The following is an 8,222-nucleotide window of genomic DNA, read 5'->3' as shown; positions in this document are numbered from 1 at the left end:
TCTCTGAGTGTTGGTCCAACTGAGCGATGTCCGGAGCTACCAGAGGCAACTCTGGGCTGGCCCACCCGACGTCTTGCTCATCCGGTGTGCCCTGAGAACGAGATATGTGCGGCTCCTATCGAGATTTGTCGGCACATCTGGGTGGCTTTGCTGGTCTTGTTTTACCATTGTCGAAATGTCTTGTAACCTGGATGCTGAGTCTGATCGGAATGTCTTGGGAGAAGGAATATCCTTCGTTGACCGTGAGAGCTTGTGATGGGCTAAGTTGGGACACCCCTGCAGGGATTTGAACTTTCAAAAGCCGTGCCCGCGGTTATGGGCAGATGGGAATTTGTTAATGTCCGGTTGTAGAAAACCTGAAGTTGACCTTAATTAAAATACATCAACCCCGTGTGTTACCGTGATGATCTCTTCTCGGCGGAGTCCGAAAAGTGAACACGGTGTTGGAGTTATGCTTGACATAGGTTGTTCTAGGATCACCTCTTGATCATAGTTGTTCGACCGTGCTTTTGCCTTCTCTTCTCACTCTCATTTGTGTAGGTTAGCCACCATATATGCTAGTTGCTTGCTACAGTTCCACCTCATACCTTTTACCCTTCCTATAAGCTTAAATAGTCTTGATCGCGAGGGTGTGAGATTGCTGAGTCCCCGTGGCTCACAGATACTTCCAAAACCAGTTTGCAGGTGCCGTTGAACCGTGCAGATGACGCTACCAAGCTCAAGGAGGAGCTCGATGAAGAACTTGTCCTTTGTGTTGTTTCGTTCTAGTTGATCAGTAGTGGAGCCCAGTTGGGGTCGATCGAGGATCTGTGTAGCATTTGGGGTAGTCTTCTTTTATCTTGGCTTCGTAGCCGGGCCCTGATTGTATCTGGATGATGTAATGTTTTATTCTTGTATTTGTGTGAAGTGGCGATTGTAAGCCAACTATGTAACTCTTTTCCCTTATGTATTACATGGGTTGTGTGAAGATTATCTCACTTGCGGCATTGCTTTCAATGCGGTTATGCCTCTAAGTTGTGCTTCGACACGTGAGAGATATAGCCGCATCGAGGGCGTTACAAGTTGGTAATCAGAGCCTTCCCCGACCTTAGGAGCCCCCTACTTGATCGAATCGTTGGCGTTATTGAGTCTAGAAATGTTTTGAGTCATTTAGGAATTATATATATCGGAGAGTTAGGACTTCTTTTTACTCCTCAGTCCCTTCGTCGCTCTGGTGAGGCATCCTGACATAGAGTTTTGACTCTTCTCTTCTCAAATTTCACTAAAAAAAATTTAGGATCACGCGGGTATCTTGGAATCGTTCCGATGGTTTTGTGACGAGAACATTGTTCTTGGTGCCTCCTGACATTTAGGGGTTGTGGTAGTGTCCCGGGGAGTTGAGCTCCGAGGTGTTGTCGTCACAATGTTATCGTTGCAGTTCTGGAATACCTGAGATTAGTTTCGCCGACATCGAAAATCTCTTTTATGCAGTTGTTGGTGAGATAACCTCGACACCACCCAGTACTGGGGCGGGAGTTCGGGAGTATTGCCATAACTCGTATAACGGATGCTTTTCGAAGGTTGAGGTAGACGATTTCCGAAGGTTTCTTGGTTATGTGTTGAAGGATGGATATAGTTGGATGTAGGATTTGCTAGTTTTGGGTGAGATATTATACTTCCCCTGTATCCCCAACACCTGATTGCATAACCTGAAAGGTTCGGGAGTTTCATAGGTGGGAATTCAAGTAGCTTGTAGGATATCTTTCCGACAGACGTATGATATGAAATTGGGGTTCGACGTCTAGTGGTCCGCCTATCCACGGTTGGTTTTACAGTGGTCTCGTTGTGTCTTAAAGAGTCCTTGGCTATGCCGACTCGGGGACGCTTCGTATGTCATGTGCACTGCCTTGTACATGATGGTGCTGTACGATCGAGCCCGTGTAGGCCCCACCACAAAAACTTCAGACAAAATCTCTATCATATGTTTGTTCCGGCTTATTTTGCAAGCCAATCCTGTGTTTTTGTTTTCACTTGTGGTATTCGAGTTGCTTCAATGTCAAGTGTTGATTCCATACCTTTCCTAAGCGGTGTTCTCATATTTCTATGTGAATACTAATCCTTCTCGATCATCGAGTTTGTCATGTCAATCCTTTTCAACCGGCGTGTTTCTCTTCAAGTGGATCCGATCATTTCAACATCCGCAAGATCAATTATCAGTTCTTCTCAACGATGTTTGTTTCATCCGTCTCCAAGTTGCTTTTGTTTTCCCACCCACCCAACCTTCTTCTTCAAGGACTCAGTTTTCTTAATCAAATATCCATTTTATTCATGTGAAGTCTCTTCGTTCTTTTCAGTCAATGTTCGTATCCGGTGATTGTCATGAAGATTCTAACGGAGCTTCTAGTTTATCATTCTTCGTTCTTTTTCTTCTCCGGTGGATTCAATTCAAGCTTTTGGTGTTGATCATATCCTTTTTCCTCGTTTCAAGTAACTTCTCTTACCGGTGCTCCTCATATTCATTCTTTCCTCGCTATTCAATTGTTCCGGAGTGCTCATAATATCTAGAAGAATCGTGTTTCCACTCTGCTTTCATTCAAGCTCTTTCGAGGATGTTATCTCTTTTGAGCCATCTAATTCAACCGGTGCAATCTATCTTTTAAATCCTTCAACGATGTTTTCTCTTGAGTGGGCCCTAACCCATAGGTTTTTTTCCAGGATCTTACCTGACTCTTCTTATTCTCCCGGAGTTAGTCTCAAATTCATTTCAAAGTTTGACGTAAGAATGAGTTATCATCAGTCAAATGCCTTTCTCCAAGATCTTTCAAATTCTTTTCATCGTTGGTTCAACCTTTTCCAATTTTAATTCCGGAGTGCCTCTACAATTCTTGGTGGTGTTTCTCGTCGTCATTCTCTGTATTTGAAGACCGAAGAAGAGTTTTTCCTCCATATCCTATCCTTTCTCTCAGAGATTCGTGATTCTAGCTTGTTGCCATCCTCTCTTAATTGTTTTTCGATTGTCAAAATTATTTTCATCCATCCGGAACAATTCAAGATTATTTTCAATTTGATTCTCCGGAGGCTATCAATTCAGAATTATTCATTCTCAGCATTCAGCTCTTTTTCTCTAAATCTTACCGGTGCATCATTCAAGTATTCTCTAATCAGCTCAGGATGTCTTCATTCACTTACATCTAAATTCTCTCAAGAATCTTCGTTCATTTCATAATTCTTCTCGGTGATTCGTTATCTTTTATTCGTTTTTTTTCAATCCTTATGGTGGTTCATTTAAGATTTCTCTTCCTTCTTTATCATACCAATTCATTCGTTGTTTCGATTCCACCAGTGGTTAGTTCAAGACCTTCCCAAGTTGGCGCTATATCTCTCTTAATCCTTGCTACGAGAATAAGTAGTGTGCCAAATCCGTTGATTGTCATCAATTTAAATCGGTGAAGGATAAGCATAATGTAATTCTTATTCTTGTTTCATCCAAGTGATTTAATTCCTTATTCCGGAGGTTCATCATATCACATTCTTGGTTCGAGATGCTTTATCTTTTCTTTCCCGGAGTTCCAAGCTCTAATTATCACGGAGATCCATCTAAATCGTTGCAAGGATTCACCTTGTGTTTTCAATTTCTCTTTCTTTTCATTCCTTTGTTTACCGGAGTTCTTCATGGAGGCTCGACATGGTGATTCATCAAGGATTTAATTCCTTCTCGAAGTTTTCATCGAGATTCTTTTCTAGGAAGCTCAAGCATTCTTCATCTTGCATCCGAAGTGCAATTCCTTTCTTCCATATCATTGGAGGTGGTATTATGTTATTCTTGATAATTTCCTTCGTGCTTCATGATTCACAAGTTATCAAGAATGAGATATTTAAATCCGTTAATCTCTTCGTTGGATTTTTCTTGGGTTACATTTCACCTAAAGCTTTCCCTAAGGATTGTTGCTATTTATGGTGTTTATAAATGACCCAAGTTCTTCTTTTAACCTCACGGTGAAATAGTTTCTCATCTCCTTGGTGATATCAATCCAATCTACTATTTTCGTTAGTGGAAGATTTTCACCTCATATATTTGAGATATATTCCATAAGAACATATCAAGTTTATTCTTTTCGTTGTTGGTTTTCCTACAACTCCGTTCTAGCATTTGTTGTAAGCGTGCTCCCTCAAGATCTTGTTTCCCTTCGTTCATTACATTCCATTCTTTCTTTTTTGCTGGAGGCATTGTGATGTTGCTCTCTTCAACCCATCTTCTTGTTTTGTCAAGATCGTGTTCTTTTCTTGGTTTATCCATTTAACCGGAGTGTCATGCCCTCTTTTCAAGTTCTTCCCATTCTGTCAAGTTTTGGCTCCCTTCTCAACCGGAGTGCCGTCTGAAACCGTTCTTACCCCTTGTTACATTCATTCAATAGTTTCGGAGGCAGTGTGTTGTGATTTCATCAAGTATGTTCTCAACTGGCCAAGTTCTTATTCAATTCCTTTTCTTTTCAATCGGAGTGCTGCCCGAAGTTGTTCTCCCATGTTCCTCTTTTCTAACGGAGTGTTTTAAACTTCGTTCATCTCCGTTGTATTCTTTTCTCGAAATGGATTAACCTTTTCAAGGTTCTTTGGTTTCATTCGTTTGTCAAAGAAGCAACTTAGTTTTACCTCTTCTCTCCCTCTTCCTTTTTTCCCTCCGGTGCCATTCTAGATCTCGGGACGAGATCCTCTCGTAGTGGTGGAGTGTTGTGACACCCCAACAGCGATGCTCGAGAAGTCTTCCATAGGTTCCGGGTTTCTCCGTGTGTTTTATTTTTGCTTGCTCCTTTTATTTTTTATTTTTGCATTGCATCATGTCATCATGCCATTATTATTGCACCCGTTTCAAAACTCTTTTAAATAAATCGAATGGATCTTCGATCCATTTAAATTGAGGGGAGGATGACATCTCTTTATAACATATCCTCCCGATATTAGGGAGCTATATTAAATATTCCATTTTCAGAATCACCCATGAACACACTTGCAAATAATCACATGCTTTTTCTCGCTTCAAGTTTGGTCCCCAAACTTTGCTTATACTCTTTCATCATTTTCCAGAGCTCCACCAAAAATCCGAACATTTTTGGACCTTCCTTTTACCAAGTCTCAGTTCAAACCCATTCGAATTAAATTCAAATGAGTTTGAATTTGTATCTTTCAATCTTGTCGTTTCTATTTTTCTTGGGTCAAACTCATTTTTGTGAGTCCGGGAAATTTATTCGCGGGTCCAACTTCGCTCCCTAAACCCCCTCTTCATTTCTTTTTCTTCTCTTGTTTTCTGTTAAAGAAATAATAAGAGAGGAGGAGGAGAGAGAGCCCATCAGTCCAACCAGGCCTCCGGTCACTTCCTTCTTTACTAGGCCGGCCCTTTAGGCCCAGCTGACCCCCCCTCCTCTCTTCCTGCGGCCTGACCAAAAGGCCCAAGGCCCAGCCGGCGCCCTGCTATAACCTAGGCGCAGCGAACCCTCCACTCGATCCCCATCTCTCCCTCTCGTTCCTGTCCACAGCCGCCACTCTCCCCACGCGCGTATCGGGACAGGGAGAGGAGCTCCCCTCGACGCCCGATCCCCTCGCCGCCTCCATCGTGCGACCCTCCACTGCCATCTTCCTCTGCCGCCCTGCCGCACCTGAGCTCCTCCATGACCAGCGCATCCCCTGCTCGCGCCCGGCCGATCCTGTGCATCGCCAGCTGCCGACGTCGATCAGTACGGGTCGACCCCGTCCCCGTGCCCGAACCTCCATGAATCCTCGCCGGCCTCCCCACCATCTGCTTGGCTCCGCTCCACCGCCTCGTTTCTTCAGCGCCCCTGCTCCCTTCTCCTCCTCGCTGCTGGTTCCACCCGCGTCGGAGTACGCGAGCAGCCGCAGCTCTACCCCGCGTCCCCGCCATGGCACCACCACGAAGCTCCCAGCGCCGCCGCCCCATGGAACCTTCTTCGCCAGGAGCTTCGTCACCTGCAGCTGCGTCCCTGCCAGACCCCCGCCTCGCCCCACTTGTCCGTTGCCGCCGCCTGCTGTTATCCCCAGCGCCTCCAGCCGCGCGCCCCTGTCTTCGATGCCGTTGACCCGAGCTCCGCCGTGACCTCAGGGCCAGGGGCGCCCTGCCTCCATGTCCATTGTGTGCTCCGTCGCCCACGGGTCCTGCACCATGCTCCTCTCCACGCGCGCCTGCACCCCTGCTTTGCTCCTACAAACATGCAGCCGCCCTTTAGCTCATGCGATGCCTGCTGCTGCCACTATTTTTCCTCGGTCAAAGGAACAAACGCCTCCACCGGAGACCGCCAAGACAGTCCAGGACTCGCCAAGTACCACGACGCCCCCCCCCCCCTCCCCGAAGAGTTCGGGTTCGACAAGTTCGATGACGCTATTGTACAACCACGTTACCGAGACCGGCAAGACCGATGGTACGGAACCACCAAGTACCTCTATGAACGGATGCGTCAAGGCCGCCTTGGAGATCGCCAAGTACACCACCGACAAGACCACAGGGATGCTCGAACGAGTGCTGAAGGAAACGCCAAGTACCACGACAACCATCGGCATGTACCCCTACACCGCATCGGAACGCAGAGTTCCTCTTCGGATGTGTGTACGACGACCAGGGCCAAAAGTCCCGTACACCACTACCGTCGTTGAAGACCCGTGTAACGCATGCGTCAAGTACCTCTACAGGAGACCCGAACGCCTACGAACGTGAACGACTACCGTCGCAAGAACGGGACCGGAAAGTCCAAAGACCCCAAGTACCACGACAACGAGGACATGAACGTCTACAGAAACTCGTGCAACGATAAACATGTACCACTGCCGTCACCGAGATCGCGAGAACCTCTACCGTCGACCCTAGAGCGTGCGAGAACGACTACTTCCACTACGCCGTCGCGAGAACGTCTACTTCCTCTACTTTGCACCGAACGAGAACTGTCCCGCTTGCACGCTTCGAAGGTATAACCTCGAGACGACGTCCGTGAACGAATGCTTGCGTTGTATGAGTTGGACCGTGTGTTGATCCGTGTCCGAGTTGTACATTGCACGAAGCCCCTCTTTTGCCTTGCCACCGTCATGTGGGAACCCGGAATCCGGGAGCACCCCATCTTCTTGCATGACACACTCGCACCCACTTCCTTTTGCACCGGTATCCCCGTGAGCTACCGGATCATTGAAATGTTGATGTGGCATCATTTATGTTTCGTCGCCGTGGCACCCCTTTCTTTCTACCACGGTGACACAAATGCTTCATAATATGCTCATGTCAACTTTTAACAAAAATTGCATAAAACTTGAACATGTCACCTGCATCATGATAATAACATCAAGACTGTTTAAAATTGTTGTTTGCTTTAAATTGCTAAATGCATATGGGGATTTTCCGGACTTGTCGTTTTGTTGTTCCGGCCTCATATAAACTTGCCTAGATAGATAGTTTCATTATGTTTCACCTCTTGCCATGCTAACAACATTTAATATTGTTGAGTACCTAAACGAGAGAGAACTAAATAAGTCATGTGGTGTTTCGTCAATATGCAACGGAGTTGCATATTGAGCTCCACTTAATTTGTAGAATTGCTTGTGCACTTTGCCATGCCATGCCTCATTAAACCGGACATGCATCATACTTGTTGTGCATCATGCCATGATTATGTGATGGTTGTTTACTATGTTGTTTGCTTCTTTCCGGGTTACTTCTCACGTTAGCTTCGGTTTCGTTCCGGAGTGGTGAGGATTCGTTCATCTATGTCTGTTTGACTTCTTCATGGACTCGTTCTTCTTCCTTGCGGGATTTCAGGCAAGATGACCATACCCTCGAAATCACTTCTATCTTTGCTTGCTAGTTGCTCGCTCTTTTGCTATGCCTATGCTGCGATACCTACCACTTGCTTATCATGCCTCCCATATTGTTAAACCAAGCCTCTAACCCACCTTGTCCTAGCAAACCGTTGTTTGGTTATGTTACCGCTTTGCTCAGCCCCTCTTATAGCGTTGTTAGTTTTAGGTGAAGATTTGGAGCTTGTTCCATGTTTGGAACATGGGTTTTTGTTGGGATATCACAATATCTCTTATTTAATTAATGCATCTATATACTTGGTAAAGGGTGGAAGGCTCGGCCTTATGCCTGGTGTTTTGTTCCACTCTTGCCGCCCTAGTTTCCGTCATATCGGTGTTATGTTTCTGGATTTTGCGTTCCTTACGCGGTTGGGTTATAATGGGAACCCCTTGAC

Source organism: Triticum aestivum, chromosome 6A (assembly GCF_018294505.1).
Source record: "Triticum aestivum cultivar Chinese Spring chromosome 6A, IWGSC CS RefSeq v2.1, whole genome shotgun sequence".
Lineage (NCBI taxonomy): Eukaryota > Viridiplantae > Streptophyta > Magnoliopsida > Poales > Poaceae > Triticum > Triticum aestivum.
This window is presented reverse-complemented; position numbering follows the sequence as displayed.